Raw genomic sequence first — 16,732 nt, forward strand, 5'->3', positions numbered from 1 at the left:
GGTAGGTATGAACCCTCATGTCAGGAATATATAAGTCTGCCAAGGCTTTTCCTGCCGAAACACCTTGGCAGACGAGATTATGTAAGCAAGGTCGGCATCGGTTACCCTACACTAACCCATCTGATACCACCATGAAACCAATTCCAGTCGGTAGGTACGAACCCCCATTTTAGGAATATATAAGTCTGCCAAGGTTTTTCCTGCCGAAACACCTTGGCAGACGAGATTATAAACAAGATGACCATCGGTTACCGTACACTAACCCATCTGATACCGCCATGAAACCAATTCCAGTCGGTAGGTATGAACCCTCATTTCACGAATATACAAGTCTGCCAAGGCTTTTCCTGCCGTAACACCACGGCAGACGAGATTATGTAAGCAAGGTCGGCATCGGTTACCCTACACTAACCCATCTGATACCACCATGAAACCAATTCCAGTCGGTAGGTATGAACCACCATTTTAGAAATATATAAGTCTGCCAAGGTTTTTCCTGCCGAAACACCTTGGCAGACGAGATTATAAGCAAGATGACCATCGGTTACCGTACAGTAACCCATCTGATACCACCATGAAACCAATTCTAGTCGGTAGGTATGAACCCTCATTTCAGGAATTTATAAGTCTGCCAAGGCCTTTCCTGCCGAAACACCTTGACAGACGAGATTATGTAAGCAGCATCCACATACGAGGGATCCGTATTTTGGGATTATACAGATTACGAACATTATTAATAGCTGTAGGCTTATTTATTACTTTATGCTTATACATATTTGTATATTATTATGTTATTAATAAAATATATTTATAATTTATTAAACCTAAACTTAATACATTGGGAATTAATTACCTGCTTACGGCAGTAGTAGGGATAAGTGGGTCAGTTCTGGCTCACTGAGCCAGGCCAACAGTCCCTCCCCCTTTTTTCCCTTGTTGAGGCCCTGCAACCTTGCCTTGAACCCAAACTAATGTCATTGTAGCTCGAATCTAACCTAATTTATTTTTATTGCTTTTAGAATATTTCAATTATCTACTTTTGCAAAGTTAAATGTTGAAATCTCTATTTAGAAAAATGGAATTTTAATGTGACTTTAACACGTTCACTGCGTTACGGGGGCTTTAAGCCCCGTACGATGTCATCATTCAGTGCGAAGTTAAATTTATTTGAGAAGTTAAAGGGGGAGAGGGTGCACACATTTTACCACTTTGGAAGTGTCTCTCGCGCAAACTATTCAGTTTAGAAATAAATTATATTAGAAACCTCAATATCATAAGCGATAAGACCGCCTGTTGTTACCTCTATTGTCTTTTTTTATGTTATTGTCCATTTATTGTAAACTAAGTGTATGTGAGGCGTGCAATAAAAAGTATTGTATTGTATTGTATCATTTTTGAAGACCTATCCATAGATACCCCACACGTATGGGTTTAATGAAAAGACATTTTAAGTTTCAGTTCTAAGTATGGGGGACCCCCAAAATTTATTGTTTTTTTTTCTATTTTTGTGTTGAAATCTTAATGCGGTTCACAGAATACATCTACTTACCAAGTTTCAACAGTTCTTATAGTTTCGGAAAAAAGTGGCTGTGACATACGGACGGACAGACAGACAGACATGACAAATCTATAAGGGTTCCGTTTTTTGCCATTTGGCTACGGAACCCTAAAAAGGAGGTATTAATTCGGTTTTTTAATGTTTGATATCTCCGTCATTTTGGGATCGATTTTGAAAAATATTTTTTTAGTTGAGTTGTAACTTGTAAGTATATACATACAGATTGGTTCCGTCTTTGTCAAAACCCAGTTCTGATGGTGAGATTTATGAGGAATCGAGGGCACTCTTCAAATCTTGTAAGGGTGGTTCACGTTTGTATGGGAAAAATTCAAACTCTAGCTAGAAGAAGCGGCACCCCCCTTATTTTGTTACACTTATTATGTTGACAAAATACGCCAAGCATCTTGCAATCTTAACTACAAGGGGGTGCTCAAACACTTTTTTCAAATTGTATGAAATCAAAAAAATAAATAAGTTACTATTTTTTTGATTTTTATGTAAGTAGTAGTTATCACATTATTTGAAAGTGTGATTTAAAAGATATTATTTTGAAAGAAAATGTTTTTCTACTTCAAAACTTATACATCACATGTGCAAATAGTGTGAAACCAGATATTTTAAATAAAATTCTGAATCATAATTACTCTTTTTGTTGGGTTTCAAACAACATACAAAATTTCAACGTGGTTAAGCACCACCTTGTATATGTATAGTTCGTTTTTTTAGCATTAGAAAGAACTTGCAAGAAGGTAAGCGATCTTAGCATGTCTTTTAATTGAAAAACGCTTTTCAAAATTCAAAAACTATTACTTATGAAAGCAGACGACACATCAAGATTGTTTACCTAATTTCTAATGCTAAAAAAAACGAAGTAAAGTTGAGATAAATTAAGAAACTTTTACACCAAGTTTCTTAATTTATCTCAACTAAGGTAAGTACCCCTATTAACGAGGGGGTTAAGCAAGTTTCCCAAAAAGAGCCAAAAATTAAGCATAAACCGGCGGTGTACGGACCAACACATATTTTTTTATGTTAGTTTGTTATTTAAAGTTTATATTATTTTAGTTTCTGGCCTTGGTTTAGAAAATTATAAAGGAAAAAATAATTATCAAAACCAAAATGTCGAAATCGCCTATTATCGAGGTAATGGACCACAGTTACCCAAATACCGCGGATGTGGGTTCCTTTTTACGAGGGTAGATAACTCGTTGCATTTTTAGTTCCATAATTATGATAAATATTATTTATTTGACAATAATGGATAAAATATGGTATATTCAGTACCTACGCTCGCTTTTCATATTATAAGACTTATTTAATTATTGAATTTAAAATAGAAATAGTTGGTTTCTTTAACGCTAAAAACATCGTGGATCGTGGGGTATCCTTTACGAGCAAGTGTGATGCTGTCGAAATTCTTGTTTAATTAATTTATTTATTTATACTTTATTGCACAAAATATATACAATAATGTACAAATGGCGGACTTAATGCCAAATGTTTAATTTGTTACCTATCTACGTTAAATAAATAGTTAAGTACTTACAGCCGTATTCATAAACAGTTAGAGCATTGATCATCAGTTGCTGATAACCGGATGTCACAAAACGTGATTCATAAACACTTTTTAGCGCTAAACAGTTGATCATCTCTTTATTAAATCCTCGGAAAGTTACGGAGCCGAGGACCCTTCTTTATCTGTTAATTATCTGCTATTTTACAAGATGGCGGTCACGAAACAGCTGATTTTGGCAAGAGTGACAAGAGCAAGAGCAAATAGTACGTTTTGGTTAAAATCCCAAATGTGAATGGAAAACAACTTTAATATGTGCAATTACGTATTACATACCTGGATATAGTGCGAAAATGGCGCGAAACCTAAATATCCCGCTTTTTATAAGTTGTTTATGTGATTTTGTGTATGGTGATTTTCGTTTAACCAAAATATCGAAGAAGGCAACAGAATTCTATGATCGCGTAGTCGGAAAAATGCATCATAAACGGAGCGAGTTCCTCCCTCACAGCTATTAGGCGTTTGGAGAAATAGGTAAACCGCCAGATTCACTTAAATCTATGCGGGCCAGCTTCATTGCTCGCCATACAATCGCATTTTCGAAACCAAGTTTGGCTTGGCAAGTAATATTAGAGCGTTCCATGTTCCTAATTAAAAATATTTGGAGGAGTCGCCATCGTCGGACACGGCGAGGACTTACTTATATTTGTGCGTAAACCCTTTAGTTATTCGTTATTACCACTTGCCAGAAACGTTGTTTTTAATTTAAGATCAGGGTGTTCGCATTTCGCAAACTTAAATTTAATTGCATTTCTTGCGCACATTATACCTACCTATATAATATTATAGACCCTGTAAGAGTACATCAATCTCGTTCATAGTTTGCAATTGAATAACTAACCATTATACCTAATGAGATTATAATATTTACCATAAGTTAACTTGTTTTATAGACATATTTATCTATAAAACATAATAACAACATGTCTATAAAACAAGTTCAATTGAAATTGAAATTGAACTTGTTTTATAGACATATTTAACCGACTGTGTTTAATAAAAAATATCACAGGTAAGTAGGCACTACTTAAAAGTATCAACTTATTTACAGGTAAAAGAAGTGTGCACTCTTGTCAGTCTGGTAAAGTGATGAAAAATCTGAAAAAGTCACGGGTATATGCAGTCATTGCATTGGCAGTTTGCTCAATATTGGCTTTGAGCATAACAATTTGGCCTCCAGGTAAAAATATTGCAAGCTGAACTTTATAGAATGAAAGTTTCATTTATGTCAACTAATTATTCAGTATGGTCATCCAGGTTGGATTCTATACCTACCTGTTCTTGACGCTAAGGTTTCCAGTGCTCCCAAAAATGCACTGTCGGCTATTTGTAACTCCGCTAGTTGCCTGTAGGCTGCAGTGCTTAATATCAGATGGGCAGCACTAAACTTGTCCTTGTCATTGTCTGGTATTCAAAAATACCTTTTAATTTTATTCTACATAAGAACCATTAATTACCAATATTATTTTTGAACTTCTTTGAACTAGGTACATAGCATGAACTTACCTATGAATATCTACTTTACTTTATATAAATTGTACACTTTCATCAGAACAATATTGCAAACACATGAATATCATAAATATGTGCAAAATAGGGTCCTACTTTCCTTTTTAGAACTCTCAAAATGATTTGTTATTATGGTATTTATATGAAAATTTATTTTCTAATAATAATCTGGTGCTTTATTTTATACATGGTATGGTGTGACATAATTTATTTTAAGTACAGGAAACATCCCTATTAGACTGCTAGATACATTTAAGATTTTATTGCATTGTAATTAGAAAAATGGAATTTTGAGTATTTCAATATGGGTACAGTCGCCTGCAATAATATGTTACTCTTCGAAGGCTGCAAAAATGTGCAATGCTCTTATGGGCCTTTGTTGTGTAACATATTATTGCAGGTGACTGTACATCATTAATAAAAATTGTACAAACCTTAACAAGTCAAAAAATATATTTAATTAGTAAAATAAAACACCAATTAAATTAGAACAATTTTATTACTTCAACCTAAATCAAGCTAGGTTTTCATTTTGATGTTTTTTTTCTTTTAGGTTTCTTGCTGATTTCCTGCTGGGACTTGCAGTGTACGGAGTCAGTTACACTTCTCTGACCAATATTCACAGCTGTTCACAGGCCACAGCTTTTCTTCCAAAGCCTGGAGTTATTCAACAATAACAGTGGCTAATGATGGTACTTTCAGGATCTGAAAAGATGCAATAATTTGAATAAAAGTATTTTTGTATTCAACAATTTTCTTTAATTTTTAGCTTATGATATAATGGATGTACTTAAGTTAGGGTCACATGATTCAATATAGTTATGGTAACTAAGTATCATTTTAAGCTATAGACAGAGATCAATATGACTTCATTTATTATTCATTACCTATTAGGTACTATAATATGATATCATTGTACATTGACCTTGCAAACTCTCTGGAATAGATGTCCAAACTGTCTGATGAGATATAGATTAGCCAACTTAATTATAACCAACTGTACGCAGAAAACATCTTATTTTTAATCAGCAGGTACACAGTATCTATACACACACCTGTACACTGGTATTTAAATACTGCCTAATTTGTGAACCATCCTTCCTCGTAGTAAGTAGGTTGGCTAGGTGATCGAGTATAATAACCATCGCATTGTTCCATGCATAAAATAAATACCATTACAAAATTATTACTAATGACACGATGACAAGAAGTAAACTCGCGACACAACGGCTTGTTACAATAAAACATCACTTGTACATATAATTATCATTTGGTTCCATTGTATGGTTAAGAAATATAATACCTATAATAGGTAGGTACCTATGCATAATTTTAAACAAATACACCAAGCTCCACAAAGCACGGATAAATTTACCAAATTTATAAGTGTTATAACCTTTAAATAATGTCAAAGCCGTCAATCTTAACATGTTCAGATACTACATTTTATGTTACGTACCTATGTCTATAATATATTATAAATAGATGGTCATGCCCAAAATTTGAACTGTACCTAGAGTTATCATCAAAATCGCTGCAGACTTTTCTTTGTCTAACTCTAAACACTGCAGGTATGTAAGGTAAACAAGAAAGTATAGGACATTGTTCATACCTGATTTAGTGAGTCTGAATGGACTTCGTTTTGTTGACCCGTTGTGAATTTCTGCCGCAACCAGAATAAATTAGTGTGAACTCATGAACCATTATTCAATGGTTCTTCTTGCGGAGGCGAGTGGGGTCTGGTACGGTATCTGGCTTCGACTTCTTCTCTTCGCTAATTATGCACTTCTCGGTTAGTTTGAAAGAACCCCACTTCTTTCGACTCCATTCCACATAATATTGAAACTAAAAGCAATAAGATATAGGTATATCAACATTGCAGTGAACTCATATTATTACTTGTTGCTGTATAAGATACTTGTCTGTAAACGTAGTTACTCACCAAGTTTTATAAAATTTCCGGCCATGCAGCAATCTTTAATTATTTTTGTGGCACAGAAGCTATTTTAATAAGAGATAATTCCGAAAATTAGTCAAAATAGTAAATCAACTTCTTCATGATATTACGATTGGCCGCTAGTGCTGCTGTCAAACTTTTTTTTTAATTTAATGTTCAGCCATATTTTAGTCTATGATGCGCCAAGATGCCAACATAACGCGTCTAATCTGCTTATTAGTTAAGAAGCCCCTAATAAACGTTTATAAATCATGGTTCTTATCAACGGCTTATTAAGCCTAAACAGCGGATTAGCTAATAAGCTGATCATTCCTCATTTAAGGATTTTTTATGAATACGGCTGTTAATTATTTCAACCGGACGTGGAGGGCAAATTGCGCCAAAACGTTCAAGCTATCACAATTATATTTTACACAATACATATACAAGATCCTGTGTAAGTTAATGTTGTATGTTTGTGTTGTGTGTCTAATTTATATATAACATAATATATTTTTCTACTCCAGCACTTCTATTTGTCGATTAAATGACTGCCAGTGATATCTAAACCAGCTATATTTGAAGCGCGGTGCGTAGGGGGCCCGCGTGTCCTTTGTCTATATGATCACAAATATCACAATAGCCAAGAGTTGTATTTAAAAAATAATCTATTTTCTAGGCAAAGATCTAAAAACCAATATTTACTTTGAATTTATATATCATTTTATGATTGCTGCCTTATAAAAAATATTGTGTGCAACGGTACAACATTAGGTCTGAAAATTCTCGGGCCTGTCTTCGGCCCTTGAATTTTAAGAACCCTTTTATTATCTACCTGGTATACAAAAGAGTATCAAAAGTATTAGGTATTTTAAGAACCTATTAATTTCGAAGCCATGAAAGTTTTGGGTGGGTCTGTATTAGGTTCTCATACAGCTTATTACCGAGTGATGTCTTTTCTAACCCTCGTTAAACGGTTCAATTCAAATAATTTTAAAACTCATTTACGACTAATCAAAATAAATATTTATCTTGTATTTTTTTTAATACGATCAATATCGATGATTCCAAATATTACAAAACATTGGTTAAAATAAACTTTATAACCATACTTCTGTTTTTATATAAATACTTGAACGAGTTTCTCATATAAGGGTTTCTAAGAAAACGTCTGAGAATGTGTCTAAAATTGTGATCAAAATTAAGAGTTCTTGCATAGATTTCATACCACGTTAATAGCTCTTTAGTTTTATAGGTGGTTAAATAATTAAATAACATCAAAAGTCAAGGAAATGTGCATTTATATATGAATATAAGATCGCTCGAATCTAAAATACCGTTTCCGTTATTACCGAGGTATACCTCGAAATTAGGTGTCACACAAAGAAAATGGAACCTAACACCGAGGTTTTTTATTTCCTATTTTTTTCCCTATTGGCGAGCAAATATCGCAAATAAAGTATTTGGGAATCATAAAGATAATAACTAAGAATCAATCTCAAGTCTTAGTCTTTCCATAATATTTACCATTATTACGCTAATCACTAAATAGAATACGCGTTTACTTACTTGAGGTGTTGCATGTTAGTATGGAGCAACCAAATCTTGCGCTCTTGATACGCTAGTTTACGTTTTTCGACTTGTTTGTGTGATGTTTTCGTAGTAGTGTTATACTTATTCGACAGTCAAAAGATAAGGCTTTATTTCTGTGTTCTTAGATTCAAAGAAAGTTAATAAGCTTTCTCATTAAACGCTATTTTGTACATACCGCGGTAATGAATGCCAATTTTAATGGGGTCGTTAATAGGGGTACTTACCTTATAATCTCAATTTATTAACATAATAAGTGTAACAAAATAAGGGGGTGCCCCTTAGGAAAAAAAAATGTTTTTTGAACCACCCTAACATATAGTGATACTGGTGTATTTTAAACAAACCAAGCATTTACATTCAGAATTGTGACATTTGATGAAGTGAAACTGCTGATGATGATCAGAATGGAACTCTTCAACGACGCATAGCTCATGTTTGGGGATTTGTCCTCTTCGTTATGTTTGTTAAGCACGTTAGATTTTTAAGTCATATTTTCGTGAAGCTCAAGTTCTGATGATGGAATCCATAAGGAATCGAGGGAACTCTACAAATCTTAATGGCATTGTATAGTGACTCTTGTATTTTCATCAGGCAAACAAGGATTTACATTAAGAACAGTGGCATTTGACGAAGTGGTATTGCTGATAGTGATCAGAACGGAACTCCTCGACGACTTGTCTTTTTCTAATTGATTGTTAAGCAAGTTACCCCACTGGCAAAACAAGCAAGATTTTGAATTCGACTTCTACCTGAACCTGGACCCGGACGCGGACCCGGACTCGAGATCACGAATTCGGACACGGACCCGTTTTCTATTTGGTTGGTGTAAATGGAGTTGGTGAATTTTTTGATTAATTCGGGCGAAAACTGGAAGGTTAGGTATCATAAAATGTTCATGAAGAGAAATTGTAAGAGATGGTATCATTACCAACAACTGTGGAAAATACTGTGTAGTTACTCTTTATTTAAAAATAGCAAAATCAAATTGCATGATTTCATTCGTTTTCTCCACTGTACACAGAATAAGTAATGATATTTAGACTAGACAAAAAAATTCAAAATCGCTCTCCTTCTTGATGCGACTGGCAAATCATATTACTTTTTGGAAACCGGGTTTTTTAACTTAATTAGACCCTGCTGAATCCGATCCGGTTGCTCAATCGAAATCTTGACCGGAAGTGAGATATTTGACATTAAAGGTCCGTTTTTTCGTTTTTCGTAAATAACTCTTAAACGGTGGTGTATAGCAAAAAATGTTCTATTACATAAGTAATATGCATACAATTGCCTACAAGAAAGATTCAGTACAATTTTTCGCTAGGATCAATATTAAAAGAGATTTTAACGCGGGAAATTTAATTATAATCACTTCTAAGGTCCAGTTTTTTAGGTTTTCGTAAATAACTCATAAACGGTGGCCAATATCAAAAAATGTTGTTAGACGTTAATAATCTACACAAAATTTTGAACAAAAAAGATTCAGTACACTTTTTGCAGGGATCAATATTTAAAAAGATAATAAAGAGGGAAAGTTAATTATACTAAATTCTAAGGTTCCTTGTTTTTATTTTTTCGTAAATAATTTGAAAAGTATGACTCATAGCAAAAAAAATCTTATACATAAATAATAAACGTAAAATTTCCTACAAGAAACATGCAGTACACTTTTCGCTAGGATCAATATTCAAAAAGACAAAGCAGCGGGTAAGTTAATTATAATCAATTATAAAGTCCCTTTTTAGTTTTTTGTAAATAACTCGTAAACGGTGTCCCATAGCGAAATAGGTTTTTAAGAATAAATTATCTACATAAAATTTCCTCCAAAAAACATCTAGAACACTTTTCTCTAGGATCAATATTTCAAGCGATATTAAAGGAAGAAAGTTAATTACAATCAGTTCACAGGTCACTTTTTTTTAGTTTTTCGTAAATAACTCGTAAACGGTGGCCCGTTGCAAAACAATATTCTACATAAATATTAAACATAAAATTGTCCACAAAAAAGGTTCTGTACACTTTTTCGCTACGATCAATATTTAAAGAGGTATTAAAGGGGGTAAGTTAATTATAATCAATTTCCAGGTCCCTATTTTTAGGTTTACGTCTATATAGGTAAAGAACTATTTTATTTTATTTTATTTTCAAAATTTAGACCCAGTAGTTTCGGAGATAAAGGGGGGGGTGGTATTTTTTGTATTTAAATGTTTTATTTTGGGGAAGGGGGCTTTATCTCCGATACTACTGGGTCTAAAATTTTGAAAAGATTTACAGAATAGAATCTATAGATGACAGAAAAACCTATTAGAATTATGCAGTCAAGCGCGAGTCGGACATTACTTAGTTTTTGAACCGATCCCTTCATATATAAAATACACTGTTAAAAATTGGGTAATGTACGGAACCCTTGCAAGGCGAGTCCGACTCGCGCTTGGCCGGGTTTTATTCATTTTGAGGTACGGAACCCTAAAAAGAGAAAAGTGTTACATATGTTTTTCGTAGAATTTTATATCGATTATTTATTTACAAGAACATTAAGACGAAACGGGAGCTGAGCTAAAAGTCAATTTTGAGATTTCAAGCTGAATATACCCGTCGCTCTGACGGGGCGTAACCGCGGCGTGAGAGACTGTATTTGTATGTGTAATGCACGCACACAGACGCGTGCGGTAGTGATTGCAAATCCGTGAACATTTTTTCAAATCCGGATTTTCGGATTTTGGTTTGACCGAAATCCGAAGTTCGGATTCAATCCGGATTTTAAGAAAGGCATATGTGGCATAAAGGCAAAGTGAAACAAACAATCAAATTAAGTTGTTTTTATTAAAAAAAAAACAAACAGAATGCGTACACTGCTACGCCAATAAAGAAACATCATCGCATCAAGAGATTCGTCACTTAACCTCGTCCTCATACGGTTACAGAACACTCCAGCTGCCGAAATTCCCTTTCCGACTCCACACTTGTTGGTGGTATTGATAATAGCTGCTTGTATACGGAGGATAAAATGCTACCGATTTTTCCTCCGCCCTCGTGGACGGCCATTTCTATGTGGATTCATCATCATCTCAGCCATAAGACGTCCACTGCTGAACATAGGCCTCCCCCTTGGACCTCCTTTCATACCGGTTGGAAGCGACCCGCATCCAGCGTCTTCTGGCGGCCTTACCAAGGTCGTCCGTCCATCTTGTGGGTGGACGTCCTACGCTGCGCTTGCTAGTCCGTGGTCTCCACTCGAGCACTTTTCGACCCCATCGGCCATCTTCTCTGCGCGCAATGTGGCCTGCCCATTGCCACTTCAGCTTGCTAATCCGGTAGGCTATGTCGGTGACTTTAGTTCGTCTACGGATCTCCTCATTTCTGATTCGATCACGCAGAGAAACTCCGAGCATAGCCCTCTCCATAGCTAGTTGAGCGACTTTGAATTTTGAGATGAGGCCGATAGTGAAAGACCACGTTTCGGAGCCGTAAGTCGTCACTGGTAACACACATTGATTAAAGACTTTCGTCTTGAGGCACTGAGGTATGTCGGACGAAAAGATATTGCGTAGTTTCCCGAACGCTGCCCAACCGAGTTGGATTCGGCGGTTGACCTCCTTCTCGAAGTTGGACCTACCTAATTGGACTACTTGTCCTAGGTAGATGTACGAGTCAACAACTTCGAGTACCGAGTTCCCAACAGAGAGTGGGATGGGCACAACATTGGCATTTGACATAAGTTTCGTCTTGTCCATGTTCATTTTCAAGCCCACCCGTTGTGAAACTCGGTTGAGGTCATCGAGCATCATGCTGAGTTCCTCCATCGACTTTGCCATGACTACGATATCGTCGGCAAACCGAACGTGAGTGATGTATTCGCCGTTGATGTTGATGCCAAGTCCTTGCCATTCCAGGAGCTTGAAGGCGTCTTCCATTACGGCAGTAAACAGTTTCGGAGAGATAACGTCTCCCTGCCTTACGCCTCTTTGCAATGGAATCGCCTTCGTGCTCTATGTGGATTAGAGTAGCTAATCCGGGGCATCTGGTGAGGCAATCTGGGCAACTCCTGGATTATTTTGGTCGAGCAAAGACAGCTGCTGATTTAATTGCTCTTTAAAACTTAATAGCTCTCGTTGGTCTTGTCTCTGTTGTTTACCATTAACGGTTGTCATTGCACTCGTGGAAGCCACCGAGGAAAGAGGAGAAGTCGGAGTCGATGTCGCGGCCATGGTGCAGATGACGGTGACTTGGCGGGTAGCGGGCGGCAGGGGCGGCGGACGCGGGGCAAGCATACAGGTGCGAGCGAGTGCGCGACGCGTAATGCCCGGCTGGCAATAGCTCTCCCGCGTTACCGCTTCATGTGCACCGCTTTTTATTTCGCATTAGCATTAATTTTGAGCAAATTAGTACTGGTGCGAAAAAATCCGAAAAACCGGATTTTTCTTTTCAAAATCCGGATTTTAAAACGGATTTTCAAACGCTCCAAAATCCGGATTTTTGAACTTCGAATAATCCGGATTGCAATCACTAGCGTGCGGTGCGCCCGTACTCGCGCTGGCGCGCACCTCACTGATTGCAATTTGCATTGCCACTTTTTGTTACTGCTACTACTAAGTAGGGTAATTCGCCAGTAACTGGCCACTTTTAATAACTGGCCGCCCTAAACTAAAAATGAATCCTATTCACCTATAAACAGAATTCATTTTAGTATAAGGTTTCAATAACTTCAATAACTGGCCACTTTATACTAAAATTAATTCTATTTATAGGTGAATATAATTAATTTTTGGTTTGGGGTGGCCACTGACGAATTACCCTATTGCGATTGAACTATTTTACTTACCCGGCTTACGTTTACGGAACTCGATATCGAATAGGGTAATTCGCCAGTAACTGGCCGCCCTAAACTAAAAATGAATTCTATTCACCTCTATACACCTTTATGTACTTAGTGGTTAATACTAGTATTTAGTAAGTATTTTTTTTTTCAATAATGCTCAGAAACGGAGTATAGACATGACAAATATAAATATTAACGTCTTTGTAAGGCAGGATTGGACATTCTATAGAGTAAGAGTAAGTGTATGTAACAACCAATTCAGCTAGGACTAGGGAATGCTATCTAGATCTCGCAATTTCGAGATCTCGCTAGATCTCGCACGTATTTTCGAAATTTAACCTAGTTGACAGGAAATCTCGATATATGCAATCTCGGTCGAGATCTCGATTAATATATTCGAGATCTCGAACAAGACTGAAAGTGAAATACTTTGTTTTAAGTAATATATGACCTTAGATTCATGTTTTTCAGGCAGTGCTATTATGTGTACGGCTTTAGCTCTATTATTATTACGCAGTTTCTAAGTAAAGGTAAATAGTGGTTTAACATCGATAGCATTTCAAAGAAGTAAAGTAAAAATTAAAATTGATTTTATGTTAAATATTTAATTTGTTGTTGTTATTTTCAAAATATAACATGAGGTACCTTAAATAAGTAGTATGTCGGCGGCATATCGAAAAATCGTAATCCTTGGCGTATCATGAAACGCCACCATTTCCTGATCTTATATTAACCCAGGCATATCACGATCTTCCTTATGAAAGAGACGGCAGATCCATCAGAGCAATGCATTCTTTGATATTCCTAGCTTCATAGCGGGCGCATTGTAAAATAATTGATCGAGAAATCATATACATATTTTCAATGATTTTGTAAATGACTACAGTTATGACTACGGTTATTAGAAACCAATTATAGTATGTTTAATATTCTTTCTAATGGTATGCATCACCAATTGATCAGTAAAATAGAACCCGAGAAATAATGATCAGTTGAGGTCGGTCGCCCGCCATTTACGTGACGGAACAAAATTCATCATTACCTACTTTGTTATATGTATAATATCATACATCAATAAAACTTATGTTTTTTGAAAGCTAATGAAATTTTTCGTATATTTTATAATAACATTAATTGCGATAAAGTTATAATTTATTGAGTTAGACGCATGTTTTGTCAGTACTTATGCCATCCATGCACGGTAAAAAATCATATATTTTAAATATTTTGTAAATGACTACAGTCATGACTACGGTTATTATAAAACAATAATTGCACGTTTAATACTCTTTCAAACGACATATCACACGAACCGATCGGTCCCATAGGACTAAAGACGTGAACAAATATCAATGCTGGTCGGCCGCCCACTTTTTCCTTCCTTTTTTTCGACACGTCCCCCCCCCTCCATAAAATAAAAACCGGTTTATTCATATTCTGGAGACCACGAGGAACACGTCCATACCAGTTTTAGGTATTTAGAAGAGATGTCGACGAAAATCGTGAAGGAGACGACTTTTGTTTAATTTGCCTATAGACTATAGGAATATCAGAATATCACACCTTGAGGTTTGCGCAAAATGGCTGGTGTTCGCTAGGCAGATCATGAAATGTCGGTGTTTCATTATATTCCTAGGAATATCTCGATACGCCCGATTTTACGATGTCTATATCTATGGAATTCTTAGAGATTATTGATTAAAATAACACATTTTTAGTTACTTTGTCAAATTCGATCTCGTCGAGATATTAATCTCGATCCCGAAATCTGACTGTCGAGATCTCGAAACACCCAATCTCGATTCGGATTTTTCGTGCGAGATCTCGAATCGCCAATCTTGGTGCGAGATTGCATTCCCTAGCTAGGACCTTAAATTGCTCGACAATTACGGAGCGTGACTGTACCTAAAAATTTTGTAAACCCATAACCATGCAATAAAATATTTTTGATTTTGATTTCTAATTTGAAATATTAGAATCAAAAAGTTCAAAATAGATTGTACCTATGTAACTACAAAAATGTGTTCCCTCTCAACGCAAAACCCCTTGTGTCTTAGGAGGATCTAGATATTTTCACACAAGACGGTTTATCGATAACTTCTTACATCACTAGATTATCGACATTAAATGTCGACTATTGCCCATCACTTTTCTGGCTGTGTACGTATTTAGAAACTTGACTCCGCCCCTAAAATTAGTGCGATAGGGACAACTGCAGCTGAGGCGAAAAATCCTGCGTAAAAATGGCAAAAATCGAGGTTTCGTAGTCCTCTTTTTCCTCCTCCAAAACTTAACCAATCGTAACCAAATTTGGAAATCTAAAAGATTATGAAATTATCTGTGTCGGACCGTTTTACTTTTTTGGCTAATTGATATCAGTTTTGAATACCACGCCTCTCATTGCGGCATAGTCAATTAGGCCATTTTGGCCATTTTTGAAGGGTTCTAGCGCCTTAAAAAACAAAAATATAAAAAAAAGCAAAACGGTCCGACACAGATATTGACAATATTAATCTGTGTTGAAAAAATCATTGCTCTAGCTTCAAAAACCACGGAAGAAAACGAGGACTACTTTTGTATGGAGAAATGACCACTCCTGTTGGCTCTTAAGAACTTATTTTGCTATGAGCCTTATTTTACGAGTCATTTGCGAAATCCTAAAAATAGGGACCTGGAAATTGATTATAATTAACTTACCCCCTTTAATATCTCTTTAAATATTGATCGTAGCGAAAAAGTGTACAGAACCTTTTTTGTGGACAATTTTATGTAGAATATTGTTTTGCAACGGGCCACCGTTTACGAGTTATTTACGAAAAACTAAAAAAAAGTGACCTGTGAACTGATTGTAATTAACTTTCTTCCTTTAATATCGCTTGAAATATTGATCCTAGAGAAAAGTGTTCTAGATGTTTTTTGGAGGAAATTTTATGTAGATAATTTATTCTTAAAAACCTATTTCGCTATGGGACACCGTTTACGAGTTATTTACAAAAAACTAAAAAGGGACTTCAAAATTGATTATAATTAACTTACCCGCTGCTTTGTCTTTTTAAATATTGATCCTAGCGAAAAGTGTTCTGCATGTTTCTTGTAGGAAATTTTACGTTTATTATTTATGTATAAGATTTTTTTGCTATGAGTCATACTTTTCAAATTATTAACGAAAAAATAAAAACAAGGAACCTTCGAATTTATTATAATTAACTTTCCCTCTTTATTATCTTTTTAAATATTGATCCCTGCGAAAAGTATACTGAATCTTTTTTGTTCAAAATGTTGTGTAGATTATTAACGTCTAACAACATTTTTTGATATTGGCCACCGTTTATGAGTTATTTACGAAAACCTAAAAAACGGGACCTTAGAAGTGATTATAATTAAATTTCCCGCGTTAAAATCTCTTTGAATATTGACCCTAGCGAAAAATTGTACTGAATCTTTCTTGTAGGCAATTTTATGCAGAATACTTATGTAATAGAACATTTTTTGCTATGTGCCACCGTTTAAGAGTTATTTACGAAAAACGAAAAAAAGGGACCTTTAATGTCAAATATCTCACTTCTGGTCAAGATTTCGATCGAGCAACCGGCAAATTCGGATTCAGCGGGGTCTAATTAGGTTAAAAAACCCGGTTGCCAAAAAATTATATGCTTTGCCAGTCGAAATCGATTTTATGAAAAATATGACCAGTCTAATTACTATATATGTTCAGAATATTATTTGAATAAACTTAGGATAGGATAC

At 35.5% G+C, this 16,732-nt stretch overlaps 1 protein-coding gene and 2 long non-coding RNA genes across 3 annotated transcripts in view; 2 read left to right on the top strand and 1 right to left on the bottom strand.

Annotated features, from left to right (window-relative positions):
* LOC134669385 (uncharacterized) overlaps nucleotides 1–16,732 on the top strand; it is a 43,167-nt gene that overhangs the window by 17,871 nt on the left and 8,564 nt on the right. The gene's annotated exons all lie outside the window — the stretch shown is intronic.
* Nucleotides 3,296–5,309, top strand: LOC134669707 (uncharacterized). Its single transcript, XR_010098938.1, has 3 exons — nucleotides 3,296–3,605; nucleotides 4,183–4,311; nucleotides 5,194–5,309. It is a non-coding gene; the product is annotated as an uncharacterized LOC134669707 (long non-coding RNA).
* LOC134669704 (uncharacterized) lies at nucleotides 5,076–6,934 on the bottom strand. Its single transcript, XR_010098935.1, has 3 exons — nucleotides 6,583–6,934; nucleotides 6,253–6,485; nucleotides 5,076–5,345 (listed from the first exon to the last, which is right to left on the bottom strand). It is a non-coding gene; the product is annotated as an uncharacterized LOC134669704 (long non-coding RNA).

The sequence above is a fragment of the Cydia fagiglandana genome, chromosome 12 (assembly GCF_963556715.1).
Source record: "Cydia fagiglandana chromosome 12, ilCydFagi1.1, whole genome shotgun sequence".
Lineage (NCBI taxonomy): Eukaryota > Metazoa > Arthropoda > Insecta > Lepidoptera > Tortricidae > Cydia > Cydia fagiglandana.